A 15,000-nucleotide genomic window follows, 5' to 3' on the forward strand; every position below is an offset into this window, starting at 1 on the left:
ATAACGTATAGTTAGAGTTATTTCATCTCATCAGTTTCAGGAGTCCCATTCTGCCAGTTAGACTTTGATTCATAACACATCATTATTTAAGGTTTTCAACTTCATAATTTTGGAGGGACTTTTTTTTTTTTTTTTTTTTTTAAATCAAGTCGCCCCTCAAAAATAAGTTTTGTCAGATTAAGTACACAGCTGTTATTTCAGTGTGACAGACAAATATTTAATAAATATTTAGGTAAATATAAGTATGAGGACGGTATTAGCAGATACCCAAATTTATAATGACTCTCTGGTAATGGAATAAAACATATTAAAAAGACAAATAATTACAAAGGAACAGTGTTGTAGTGTAGCTTAATGATTCACACCCACTTCGTGCTTTAGAGGTGTTTCAGAAGAGCACCTTCAGTGGTAGGGTGATCCCACCAAAATGCAAGACTGAACGGCATCGTAAGTCTTTCCTGCCTGCCGCCATTAGGCTCTTAAACAGAAAATAACTGAGGGATTCTTTGTAACCTGATATTAATAGTATGACAAGATACTTGTCCTTAGTGCACTAACTGTGATTTGGGCTTCTTTTAATAATAATAATCCTTATTTGTAGAGCACTTTTCAAAAACAAGTTACAAAGTGCTTTAACAAGTGTAAAGAATAATACAAAAAAAAAAAGATAAGAGCATGAAAATTTAATATAAAATTAGTAAAATACAATAAAATAAAAGGGATAAAATAAAGTCAAATAAGATCGGGAAAAGCTCTCTTATAAAAGTATGTTTTAAGAAGGGACTTAAAAGAGTTCACTGACTCAGCCGACCTGATTTCCTCGGGCAGGCTGTTCCAGAGCCTCGGGGCCCTGACAGCAAACGCTCTGTCCCCTTTAGTTTTCAGTCGAGACTCTGGAACAGACAACAGACCTCTGCCCGAGGATCTCAAGGTACGTGCTGGTGCGTATGGGACTAAAAGGTCAGAAATATAACAAGGCGAGAGGCCATGAAGAGCTTTAAAAGTGATCAATAGAATTTTAAAGTCAATTCTAAAACATACTGGGAGCCAGTGTAATGAAGCTAAAATAGGAGTAATGTGGTCATATTTCTTTGTTCTGGTTAAAAGCCTGGCAGCTGAGTTCTGGACAGTCTGGAGTTGATCAATAGATTTTTGGGTTAAACAGGTGAAAAGGCTGTTGCAATAATCCAGGCGTGATGAGATGAAGGCGTGTAAAATGGTCTCGGTGTCCTTAAAAGTTAACATAGATCGAATTTTTGCTATATTTCTAAGTTGATAAAACATGATTGAACAAGCTTTGTGGTGTGCTGCTCGAAATTTAAATTACTATCAAACCAAACACCAAGGTTCTTTGCCACAGGCTTAATGTGATTTACTAGGGAACCAGCAGATGGCAGTATTTGATTTGCCATCTGCTGGGACCCGATGACCAGGATTTCTGTTTTGTCTGAGTTCAGCTGGAGGAAATTATTTGACATCCATTTTTTAACTTCACAAAGGCAGTTGTTAAGTGAACTCAGCATTCCAGGGTCTGTGGATCTGACGGGCAAGTATATTTGTGTGTCATCAGCATAAATATGAAAAGAAATGCCATGTTTATGGCATTATATGCCCAAGGGGAAGCAGATACAAGGAAAACAAAATGGGTCCTATGACCGACCCCTGAAGCACACCATATTTAACTGGACAGAATGAAGAGACATAGTTGTTTACAGACACGCAAAACTTCCTATTTGACAGGTAGGATGAAAACCATTCTAGAGCAGTACGAGAGATCCCCACCCAGTGCCTCAGTCTGTCTAACATGATGTTGTGATCAATGGTGTCAAAAGCAGCGCTAAGGTCCAGGAGTACAAGGACTGAGCACAAGTCTTCATCAGCAGACTAAGGTCATTGGTGACTTTAAGCAGGGCAGTCTCAGTGCTGTGGTACTTCCTAAAACCAGACTGAAACTTTTCAAATAATTTGTTATTTTCCAGTACAGTGAGCAGCTGTTTGGACACAATTCTTTCTAGAATCTTTGCAATAAAAGGCAGTTTTGAAATTGGTCTAAAATTATGTGGGAGGGAGGGATCTAAACCAGGTTTCTTTAAAAGTGGGTTCACGCAAGCCGTTTTAAAATAATCAGGGACACAACCAGTAGATAGGGAGCTGTTGAAAACAGAGATCAAATGGGGCCCAACAGAATCTATTACTTTCAGTAAAAAATTTGTAGGTATTATATCAAGTGGGCCGGAGGACACTCTCATTTGTGATACTGTTTTTAAAAGCTCACCAGTTGTTGCTGGTGAGGAACCTCTGAGTAATTCAATTCAATTTTATTTATATAGCGCCAAATCACAACAACAGTTATCTCACAGCGCTTTTCATAAAAGAGCAGGTCTAGACCGTACTCTGTGATGATATTTACAGAAGCCCAACAGTTCCCACCAAGAGCAAGCACTAGGCGACAGAGGCAAGGAAAAACTTCCTTTTAAGAGGCAGAAACCTCGAGCAGAACCATGGCTCAGGGTGGGCGGCCATCTGCCTCGACCGGTTGGGGTGAGAGAGAGAGAGAGAGAGAAAGAGAGAGAGAAAGAGAGTGAAAGAGAGAGAGAGAGAGAAGAGAGTGAAAGAGAGAGAGAGAGAGAAAGAGGGATGTAAGGAGAGAGAGAGGGGAGGGAGGCAGCCTACACAATATACACACAGAGGTACAGACAGCGAAGGTAATGTTGCTATAAACTAAATGAAAAATGGTACAGATATTTATAATAGTGTTAATGGTAACCATCATAATGTTAATGATTATAATAACAATAATAACAATAGGACTAGCAACAATAGTCGTTGCAGTAGAGGGTGTCGAGCAGGAACACGGGGGCAGCAGGTGACCCGCAACCACAGATCCAGACTCCACAGCTCCAGAGCCAGAAAACCTGCAGGAAGTGATAGGAGAGAGGAGAGGGACGAGAAAGCACAAGACTACCAGAAAGGGGAGAAGTTGTGTTAGTAACATGCAATAATGGGATAAGGTTGCATACAGAGGGAGAGAAAGTAGAGGAGAGAGGAGCTCAGTGCATCATGGGAAATCCCCCGGCAGTCTAGGCCTATAGCAGCATAACTAAGGGATGGTTCAGGACTACCTGAGCCAGCCCTAACTATAAGCTTTATCAAAGAGGAAAGTCTTAAGCCTACTCTTAAATGTGGAGATGGTGTCTGCCTCCTGAACCCAAACTGGAACCTGGTTCCACAGGAGAGGAGCTTGATAGCTGAACGCTCTGGCTCCTAGTCTACTTTTGGAGACTCTAGGAACCACAAGTAACCCTGCATTCTGGGAGCGCAGTGCTCTGGTGGGGTAGTAAGGTACTATGAGCTCTTTAAGATAAGATGGTGTCTGACCATTAAGAGCTTTGTAGGTAAGAAGAATGATTTTAAATTCTATTCTGGATTTTACTGGAAGCCAATGCAAAGAAGCTAAAACAGGAGAAATGTGATCTCTTTTCCTGGTTCCTGTCAGAACACGTGCTGCAGCATTCTGGATCAGCTGAAGAGTCTTAATGGACTTTTTCAAGCAGCCTGATAATAAGGAATTGCAGTAATCCAGCCTAGAAGTAACAAATGCATGGACTAGTTTTTCTGCATCATTTTTAGACAGGATGTTCCTGATTTTCGCAATATTACGTAGGTGAAAAAAGGCGGTCCTTGAAATTTGCTTAATGTGGGACTTAAACGACATGTCCTGATCAAAGATAACTCCAAGATTCCTCACAGTGGTGCTGGAGGCCAAGGCGATGCCATCCAGGGAAACTATATCTTTAGATAATGCGTCACGGAGGTGCTTAGGGCCCAGAGCAATAACTTCAGTTTTATCTGAGTTTAACATAAGAAAATTACAGCTCATCCAGGTTTTAACATCCTGAAGGCACATTTGAAGTTTAGCTAACTGATGAGTTTCATCTGGCTTGATCGATAGATATAAGAGGCCGCGGGGGTAATAGAGGCTCTGATTGACACCACCTTATTGGTAAAATAAGATAAAAACAATTCACAGTCATCATTACTTCCAGCTGAGTAACAGGCGAATCACAGCTAAAAACAATACATCTGTGGTCAGATATGGTCATGTCCACTAATTCCACAGAGGAAATGCTGACACCCAGGGTAAAAACCAAGTCCAGTGTATGACCACAGTTATGTGTTTGCCCTTTGACATGTTGTTTGAAGTTAAAAGAAGTGGCCATATTTAAAAAGTCAGTTGCATTAACATTGTTGGGGTCATCAACATGAATATTAAAATCGCCACAAAGAACAACTCTGTCATAATTTAAAACCAGAGTAGATAAAAATTCAGGAAGTTCTGATAAAAATCCTCCAGGCGGTTTTGGGGGGCGATAAATTATATCAAATATGATAGGTTGCAGCCCTCCAACTTTAAGAGTGAGAACTTCAAAGGAGTTAAATTCATCACAGCGTACTTGATGACATTTAAAATTTTTCCTATACACGCTCACTAGCCCACCACCACGACCACTGACCCTGGGTTGACTAAAACAATCATATTGAGGCGGACACAGTTCAGCTAGCTGGCTATAGTCATTCATTTGCAACCAAGATTCAGTTAAAAACATAAAATCTAGATTTGCAGACAAGATGAAATCATTTAAGATAAAAGTCTTACTTGAAAGTGATCTCACATTGAAGAGAGCCATTTTAAATGAGTTTGTTCTGGGTGCTGGAGTTGGTGCAGTTGTCCTAATCCTTAAGAGATTACTAATATTTCTGTGTGGGATGTGCACATTTCGGTTTACTGGTCTATGCGTGATGATGACAGGAATAGAAGTCTGTGGAACAGCGCTGGGAGCAGAAGGCTTTACATGCCAGCAGGTGGAGACAGTTGTTAGTGGCAGTGAGGCAGAGATCTGTTCAGTGAGCGGTAGTGTGTCCAGGTGTGCTGCATGAATGATGAGTCAGTCACGTAAGTCATGTGTGGACCGCACCACATGCTGTATGTGCGCAGCTAACATTTCTGAGCCCCGTTTGTTTGGGTGAAGTCCGTCTGTCTTAAAAAGAGACATTCTTTGCCAGAAAATATTAAAATTATCCACATAAAACACACGGTGAGCCCTGCAGGCAGACTGGAGCCAGTCGTGGAGGCCAAGGAGTCTACTGAAGCGGCCAGCACCGCGACCAACTGTGGGAATGGGACCAGAGATAAAAACGGACTTTCCACACTGCTTTAAAAAGTTAAGAAGACGGTTAAAATCTAATTTTGTCAGCTCAGACTGCCGAAGAGCTGTGTCATTTGTTCCCACATGGACTATCACTCTTGTGATGGAGGACGGGAGCGACGGCATCAGGTCCTGGAGTTCTTTTAAAATGACAGCTGTGGTGGCACCGGGGAAGCAGTGAGTGGTAGCGTTAAAGAAACGGATGTTTCTGGTTATGGAGTGACCAATTATTAGTGTGGTTGGGGAGAAAAGAGGACGAGGAGATGCTGGTTGTGGGGATCCAAAGCAGGACTGAGCAGAATTGCTTCAACACTGCGTGCGGACTGAGGATGGAGTGTGTGAGCTGCCAAGTGTTGTGTTGGAGTAGCACTAACAGACCTGAGAGAAGGGCTACCCGACGGTGCAGGGTGGAGACGGCCTCCGGAGTGTCTGAGCACAGCCTCCTTCAGGATCCTACGTCGGGAAGCGGAGGTTTTTGACCGGGATGACAGCCGCCGATCAGGTCCGGCGGCAGACCGGTGGCCCAGTGCAGGAGATGTAGCCGGTGGAGGAGATGCAACAGTGTCGGCAGGCACTGTGCGCCGAAAGAGATCCGTATCAGGGAGACTCGAAGCCGCAGGTGAATCCGCTGGATGGACCGGAGTGTCGTTAGACAAGGCTGCATAGCGGTTGGAGAGGCCGATGTGCGGAGGAGAGGCAGCCCCATCCGAGCCTCTCTTGCAGCCACGGACCACCACTTCAGCCCAGGTTGACTGATGCTTCGGAGTCGAGCAGGATGAAAGCCTGGGAAGACTAGAGGGGTCCCAAAACACGGTGTCCTGGATGTTAGCGGTTGTGCTAAGAGAAACAATCTGTTTGGCTTGTACTGAAGCCACATCCATAAAGCCAGTCAGCAGGGATTCTTTCTCTTTGAGTTCCTCTGAAAGTCGTCGGATGTCTTCCATAAGGTCAGCAATCTTCTTGTTCGCTTTCTTAAGGAGTGAGCAGTCCTCATGGGGCAGAGTTATCTCGGCTAGCATAGTCACCGGAGCTTTGTTGCGATCAGTAGCGTTGATCGCGTTTTTACGGTCATCTAGCTTAAAATCCATGTCGGATGACTAAAATCCTTAACCCACGTAAAACTTAAATAAAGTTAAGTTAAATAAAAAGGATATAAAAAATGTAACAAAAAAAGAGTGGATTAAAACTGGATAAGAGTCCGGTTTAAGACGGAGCTTCCGACAGGTGGCTACAGACGCCAACGCATGCGCAGAGTGCAGATTACGTCAGATTTTATTCGCTTTATTCTTGTATTGTTATTTATTTTATCTTTGGGTTTAGGACTCCAGTATATTCTAGTTTCTTTGGCGTACTGTTCACTTCACGGATTATTTTATCTACTGTATTTATTTTTAGACTTTTATTTTTGACTAACTGACTACATGGATTGAGCTGTCTATGTGTGAGGACTGAATGTGATTGCTGCTACTGTAAAAGATTGTAATTTCCTGCAAAGGATCAAATAGAGTCTCTATCTATCTATCTATCTTACCAGATAACATTAAAAACTGAATCATCTTCAAAGAGACTCTTACTTTGTTTCTGAGGGTCCAGGTTCATTACTGAAGTTCGGAGGTGACTGTCTGGAGCAGTCACTCACCGTGGACTGAAAGCTGGATACTGAAGGCTCCGCTCTCCACCAGTGGAAATAAGAAATATTTTACATTCATAATTATACATGACAGGATTTGACAATAACGTATAGTTAGAGTTATTTCATCTCATCAGTTTCAGGAGTCCCATTCTGCCAGTTAGACTTTGATTCATAACACATCATTATTTAAGGTTTTCAACTTCATAAATTTGAACAAGGACTTTTTTTTTTTTTTTTTTTTTAAATCAAGTCGCCCCTTAAAAATAAGGTTTGTCAGATTAAGTACACAGCTGTTATTTCAGTGTGACAGACAAATATTTAATAAATATTTAGGTAATATAAGTATGAGGACGGTATTAGCAGATACCCAAAACTGAATCATCTTCAAAGAGACTCTTACTTTGTTTCTGAGGGTCCAGGTTCATTACTGAAGTTTGGAGGTGACTGTCTGGAGCAGTCACTCACCGTGGACTGAAAGCTGGATCCTAAAGGCTCTGCTCTCCACCTGTGGAAATAAGAAATATTTTACATTCATAATTATACATGATGGGGGCATTTGGGAGTCTCTGGGGCGCATGGCCGGCGTTGTCGGGGTAGGTTTTGGTGCTCCTCCTTGGGGGTGCATGACTGGGGGAGCTGGGCCCCGTCCAGGGTTCAGATCGGCCTCGGGGGCTGCTGGCACTGCCTGCACTTTAGGGAGGAATGCCTCTGGCTGGGCTGGGGGACCGCGTTATCGCTCCCTGGCGGCAGGGAGCTTCCCGGCACGGCTTTCTGCTGTTCTTCCTTGGGGCGGGGTACAGCTTCCCCCGGGACATGCGGTCTGGGGTCCTTTGCGCTTTGGGGGGTCGCAGGGTGCCCTGGCTTCTGGGGGTGGGGGTCTCTGCGCGGGTTGATCTGGTTGTGGTTTAGTGGGCTGCGGTGGGATTGTGGGGCGATTGTCAATGCATCTTGATGCATTATGCTTTTTCCCTGGGCAGGGTCTCTGGATGGCTGCTGGGCGTTTAGTTTGTGCATTGGAGTCCGGGGGGGGGGGGGGGGGGGGGGGCATCTCCTCGTTGGCTTGGAGGGACCCGTTTGCGTCCCTGTTTTGCTTCGTTGGCCTCGGATCCGTGCTTCCCCATTTCTCTGTCGGCCAGTTGTTGGACCCTCTGGATGCTGAGGTATATAGTTAGTTTTCGGGATGTGCAGTGTGGGTGCGGGGCAGGGCTGTGCTCCGGTTTGTTCTGGGTTTGTGCCTGGAGTTCTCGGCCCTTGACGGGTGGGTGGGTTGTTGGTGACATGCAGCTGAGCTAGTTGATTTTGCCTCGTTGCTGGTTTGGCTGGTGTTGCACGGCTGCCGGGGGGCGCGCTGTGCATGGGGGATGTCGGCCGGCGCCGGCGGCCTTAGTTTTTTCCGGCGGTTGGGGGGACGGCGGACTTTTATTGCCGGGTGCACGGTGACCTGTGCGGCGCGTTTGCTGCCAGGCTGGGACTTGCTGCTGGTGTTTCTCTCCGCTGGCTTTCGCTGTCGTGTTGTTCTGTTTGCTCTCTCTCGTTTGCCCGACCTCGCACGCGGGATTCGCGGGGGCTGCTGGGCATTGGGTGTCACCGTGCTCGCGCAGTGTGCGCGTTGGGCTCGTCACTTGTGCATTGGTGTTGATGATTGCGTGGCATTTGGGCATTTTGGTTGTTCGCTGCACGGTGGGGGGGTGCTGGGGGGTGGGGGAGCACTGGTCTATGTTGTGTGCGCGCCGCGGTCGGTCCGGGCGCTGCTCTTCCGCAGGTTATGCTTTTTGCGTTCCGTCGTTATTACGTTGTCAACTGGCATTTGGGTCGGGGTCTTCCGCGTTTGCATCGCGGTGCATCTGGGAGTCTTTGTTTTTTTGATAGATTGTTTTCTTTTCTTTTTTTCCCCCCTTTCTCCCACCCCTATTGGCTACTGGGGTTCTTGCCTGCCTGTTGCTGGGGTAAGTGTGGCACAGTCGTGGCGTCACACTCTCACTAACAACTACATTCTTTAACAGGCTTATGCGCACACACATACAGACACACATACAGACACATTCACCCACACGCACACAGACACACACACAGACACACACACAAACAAATTTAGGTTGTCCCTGGTAGAATTATTCCTGATGCTTTTCTTTCAGTTACTTATTTAAATTAATTGTTGTTATTCCAGCTCTCATGCTGTGTTGCTTATTTATGTGCTGGACTGTTTCTTGTTTTCATTTTTCTCTTAGTTGTCTTACTATGTCAGCTGTTTATTGCTGCTGTTCAGCTGGTTGTCTTTACTATTATTATTATTGTTTGTTTTTGTTTGTTGTTGTTTTTCTCCTCCCCAAGCCCCCCCTCTCTGTTCTACTGCAGGTTTCGTTGCTTTCTGCAATTGGTATTTCCCCATCTGTTGTCCCCACCCTCCATCCCCTTCTCTTACAGGTGTTGTCCTTTCTCTGTGCTGTCTGTTTGTGCCCCCCCCATCCCCGTGTCTGCCCCCCTGTCCTGCTCTGTGACAAATCAATACATAAATAACTAAATAATAAAACAGACAAAGGACTATTTTAATACTCTCTTATTAAAGTAAAATCTGTCTGGCACAATATGGTATCCAGGTCATCATACTCTATACCAGGCTGCTGGGCAGGACAGGTTAAAATAAAATAAATAATAATAATAATAATAATAATAATAATTATACATGACACAGGATTTGACAATAACGTATAGTTAGAGTTATTTCATCTCATCAGTTTCAGGAGTCCCATTCTGCCAGTTAGACTTTGATTCATAACACATCATTATTTAAGGTTTTCAACTTCACAATTTTGAACAAGGACTTTTTTTTTTTTTTAAATCAAGTCGCCCCTTAAAAATAAGGTTTGTCAGATTAAGTACACAGCTGTTATTTCAGTGTGACAGACACATATTTAATAATATTTAGGTAAATATAAGTATGAGGACTGTATTAGCAGATACCCAAAACTGAATCATCTTCAAAGAGACTCTTACTTTGTTTCTGAGGGTCCAGGTTCATTACTGAAGTTCGGAGGTGACTGTCTGGAGCAGTCACTCACTGTGGACTGAAAGCTGGATACTGAAGGCTCCACTCTCCAACTGTGGAAATAAGAAATAAGGCAGTGCTGGAAAATATTGGTAGCCACAGACAATGTTGACACTTTGGGCCAAATTTGGACATTTTCACTTTAGTTGGCAGCGGTTTAGACAATAATGGCTGTGTGATGTGTTATTTTAAGGGAACCAAAAATTACAAGTTATACAAGCTGTACATTCACTACTTTAGCAAAGCTTGTAGCAAAGTGTCATTTCTACTCACTATATAGGATAGTGACATATTAACGTCCACTGCTCACATTTAAGACATGATATAACGGTATTATAGTAGTATAATAATTACAATATAGTATAATTATGACAGTTTCAGTTAAGAGCAGTGATATTTTTAGCTACTCACACATTCAGTCGGTCCACTGTTGTCTGCCAAACATTTTTTTTTGCCATTTTATTACTATGCCTGTGTTACTTTTTTTTATTGTTTATTTTTTTTAACATGTTATGAACTTTTATTCCATGTAAACCTACTCGCTGTTGCTCACTGTGTGTAAAGTATGGTGCACATGTCTTCTTCTCCATGAAACCTAATAACCAAAACCTGTGTGCTACCATATTGCCAAAATGTAGGCTACCTGTGGTATTTTAATGCAGGCTAATAAAAATTATGCAAAAGAACAGAAGAAGAAACCAAAGAAGAATAGATAAGAAAATGAAATAACAAAAAAAAACACATTGGTTTCTAATCAGAGTGACTGCTGACTGAACAGATAAGGCACTAAGATTAACTAAGCCTGGCTGTTGGCCTGGACTGGAGCAGGCTAGCTGCAGAGAATAAATCAACATGGAAACTTATGTGCTACTTCTTTCGTGAAACTGAGTCATAGCTTAATTCAGCCAGGAAAACTAGAAAATCCCGGGTTTGATCCACTATCTTGGTTTGTGAAACAGCCCTCAGATTTTCAGTATGTGGATCAAGTAGGTCAAATAAGGTTTGTCAGATTAAGTACACAGCTGTTATTTCAGTGTGAAAGATACATATTTAATCAACATTTAGGTAACTTTAAGTATCAGGTTGTAGTAGGTATCAGCAGATACCCAAATTCATAATGACTTGGATCAGGATCACGGCCAAAACCTTCATCAGGACTTCTTTGGTGACGGAATAAAAACTTTTTTAAACATCACATAATTACAAGAGAACAGTGTTGAAGTGCAGGTTATAACATTAAAAACTGAATCATCTTCAAACAGACTCTTACTTTGTTTCTGAGGGTCCAGGTTCTTTACTCAAGTCTGGAGGTTTTCTATAGACCAGTCACTCTTCATAGACAGACAGGAGGATGTTGGAGACTCTGCTCTGTTCCCCTCTTCCTTCAAATCACACATCTTCTCAAGTCTGACAGGTAAATCAGTAACACAGGAGACAAACACAAGAATTCTTTCAGTTAGCTAGCCTTGACCAAGTATTTCCTCTCTTCTCTGTTTCTACAGGCTATATACACTCCCTGTATTTCACTGTGTTTGTTAATAAAATATTGTGTTAATAAAGTTTTGGGGGAAAAAAACCTCTTTACTCTTTAGGTTACAAGTAAGCCCTGAGATGAACTCTTCCAATGAATCGTGAGGAAATGCCGTGGAAGGAACGGTCAACTTGATTGTGAACTTAATTCACGCACATTTTAAGCGTTGAAATGTTTTAATTGTCTGGGCTGTAACTACAAACAGCTAACAGACCATAATGTCATTTTACAATGTGGGCTTATCCTGTATACACCAGTGATGTAACATTTTCTACCTCTAACCAGCTACATTTTGGTGATATCTTTAGTTACTTTGCTGATATAGACTATTAATACAAAATAAAAATCAAGTGGTGAAAACTAACTAAGTTAATTTACTCATCTACTCATTTGTCTGACAGCTTTAGTTACTTTTCAGATTACAATGTTTCATCTCCTTCTGGTCCTGGGAAGGGGATGAACTACGTATCTCCCCATGTTTGAAATGTTGCTTTACGGGTTGAGAAACTTCTCCTTTTTCATTTAAATAAACTATTTAAACCCCTCTTGGATCAGCTGGAAAATGCATCTTCACAAAGCTGAAAACAGGACAGTGGCACTACAAACACTTGATGATCTAATCGACCATGATGCTTTGGTTTTGAGTGCAGGACATATTATAGCGGGAGTAGTTTTACTCTGTGGTATTAGTATTTTCACTAAAGTAAAGGATCTGAAAACTTCTCCAACTGGCTACACAGCAGTATATGAAGTAATCAAGTAAATATAATGAAGTAAAATAATCCCCACCTTTACCAGCTGCAACATTAAAGTGATCAACATGCACATTAATGCATCACTAATTAGACTCTATGATTCTGAAATGGGCCTTTCTGCATAGTCAGCACTTTATTTGTAGTACTTTAATATATATTTGATGCTAGTACTTTCGTCCTTGTACTCAATACAAAGAGTTTGACTGGAGGAGTATTTTAAACTGTGGTGCTGCTATTTGTAGTTGTTACAGATCTGTATACTTCCACCGCTGTGTATCCCTCCTCTGCAGCTCTTCCCGGGGTTCACGGTTTTTAAGGGAGTTTTTCTGATCTGAATCGAGGGTCTAAGCATAGAGGGGGGGTCGGATGCTCGATCGCAAAGCCATATTTGTCCAAATTGTGATACTGGGCTATAAATAAAACTGACTTGACTTGATACTTTGTCTGACTGTTCGCGCACTGACAGGACCAACAAGCGATATCTGAGCGCCTACAGTCCACGATTAAACTAAACTAGACTTCTCTGTCAATAAAATAATGACGTCAAACTTACGCTGCCAGCTGCGTTACGGCCTTTCACATAGAAAACGATTTATGGTGGGTTCTGCGGGGTCGCCAGCAGTGCGCAACAACAAACCGGCTCAGCCCTGTGAAGATATTGGGCCAGCGACAGACCTGCTTCTTCATTTCTTCTTGTTTTTGCATTTTAGGGCTGTGGTAACCAGCATTCAGGTTCATTACCGCCACCTATTGTGTATGAAAATGATCTGTCCCTTTGACCAAACAAACAAAAACAACCCCCGCATTTCACTGAACACTAAATTATTTTGATCAGCCCAAAAATCCTTCACAATCTGGAAGACTCATTATAATCCAAGCTTCCTGATTTCGGTTCTGGAGAGTTTTGGTAGTAAAAAATATCATGTGTGAAGTCAAGTCATTTGAGGTATAATCAGAGTCAGAAATACTTTATTGATCCCGAGGGGAAATTCTTTTGTCACAATTGCACACTTGTCAAAAGGTAGATAGAGTATATAAATATAATAATATAAAAGGTGTGTGGTTATGTACAATATCTACATTATTAAGAATTATTATGATGAACCAAAAAGGACAAGTGAATAAATAGCAGCAGAGAATATTGCACATTAATTATTAAACAGGTAATATTGGACAGAGAATAGATAATGAGGTCTAGTTTAATAACTGACTAGGTGTCAGACACTTAAAGGGAGGAGTTATTTAGTTTGATGGCCACAGACAGGAATGACTTCCTGTCCATGTGCACTCCCAGGTATTTATAATCCTCCACAATGTCCACAGGGACCCCCTGGATGGAAACAGGGGTCACTTTAATCATCATACCTGATTACACTATGAACAGCAAACACTTTTTCCGTTAAAAGAATCATTAAAGCTTCACACACACACCTTTGACATTACCATGCCACACAAACACATTTTGGTTCTTCAGCGGTTCTTTGGGGTGGTTAAGGTGCTATATAGCGCTCCTTCCATACAAAGAACCTGCTAAGCCCCTGTATGGGTCTTAAGAGGTTTTAGAAACTCTTTCTTTAGTCTTTTGAAGAAACAACACAAACAATATATTTCCTGAGGATAACATATTAAAGCAGTGGGTTCTCAACAGGAGACCAACCTAAGAAAAGCAAACGCTCTCTCTTTATGTTTTGTAGGCCTAAATTAAATATTCTGTTAGTAAAGTTTTCAATAATTTACATAGGCTGACATAATATACATTTTTTTAAAAAGCAAGCCTCTGCCTTACCGTTAAGCTCTGCACTCAAGTATTAAGTAGCCTACTAAGTACACATTAATGTCACATACAGGGCATAGGAATAATTCCACACATCCCCAGCACAAAAATATAAATTCATCATGAAAAGCTTTCTCAATATCCTCAGATTCAGATGCTTAAAACACAGTAGGCATATAGTCCTACAAGACACACAAATTGTATTAGTGTAGGTCTATAAATCAAATCCACCCTTATAATGATCACTTTCTTATATACCATTTGAACCATTGTAATAAATTAAATACATTTTATTTATGTAGTGCCAATTCATAACAGTGAACATTGCACTTTTCGTACAAAGCAGGTTTACACCGTAGCCTAATCTTAATCTAGTATTTACAGAGACCACCATTAAGGACTTGCCATTAAAATGTGTTTTTGACCCGGAACTACATTTGACCAGAGCACGCAGGGGAGACGAGGCAGAGAGGCGTTTTGGCGGTTGTTTTGAATCTCGGGAGGATGGCGTCTTTGAGCCCAGGAATGGAAAATTTCGGATATGTTGAGAATATGGCGAGTGAATCGGACAACGAGGAAGGAGAATGGCAGGAGGTAACACTGAAGAGAACAAGAAAGAAGAATTCTGTGTCCAGCCACAGTGAGTCGGAAACAACAGAACAAAATGAAAACAGTGAGGAAAACAAATGGGACGGAAGTGAGGAAAGTGGTGATTGAGTTCGGAGAAGCTTCTGGTAGCAAACTACATCCAGTAAAACTTACAAAGGCGCTTCACGAAGAGATCGGACACATTAGACAAGCAAGATTCCTGAGTAAAAGGAAGATGTTGATTGAAGCAGTCAGTAGAGCAGCAACAGATACTTAAAATGAAGACCTTGAATAAAGTAAGAATTAAAAGTCCCGTTCCTGGAGCTAATTAGTAGTAAAGTCCCATTAGATATTGGTACTGAAGAAATAGAGAAAGAAATTAAAAGAGAGTCCTGTTAGTGAAGCGCCTTCCTACGAGATACCAGGGGAAATTAGTTGATAGTCTATCTGTGCTACTGCAATTTGA

The 15,000-nt window shown here is 42.0% G+C and overlaps 1 long non-coding RNA gene across 1 annotated transcript; it reads right to left on the reverse strand.

Moving 5' to 3' along the window:
* Positions 1-6,429: 6,429 nt before the first annotated feature.
* LOC119917572 lies at positions 6,430-12,876 on the reverse strand. Its single transcript, XR_005447302.1, has 5 exons — positions 12,726-12,876; positions 11,157-11,293; positions 9,835-9,939; positions 7,241-7,345; positions 6,430-6,880 (listed from the first exon to the last, which is right to left on the reverse strand). It is a non-coding gene; the product is annotated as an uncharacterized LOC119917572 (long non-coding RNA).
* Positions 12,877-15,000: the final 2,124 nt, after the last annotated feature.

This window comes from Micropterus salmoides, unplaced genomic scaffold, assembly GCF_014851395.1.
Source record: "Micropterus salmoides isolate LMB-PRFRI ecotype aquatic unplaced genomic scaffold, ASM1485139v1 Ms_hic_scaffold_10, whole genome shotgun sequence".
Classification (NCBI taxonomy): Eukaryota; Metazoa; Chordata; class Actinopteri; order Centrarchiformes; family Centrarchidae; genus Micropterus; species Micropterus salmoides.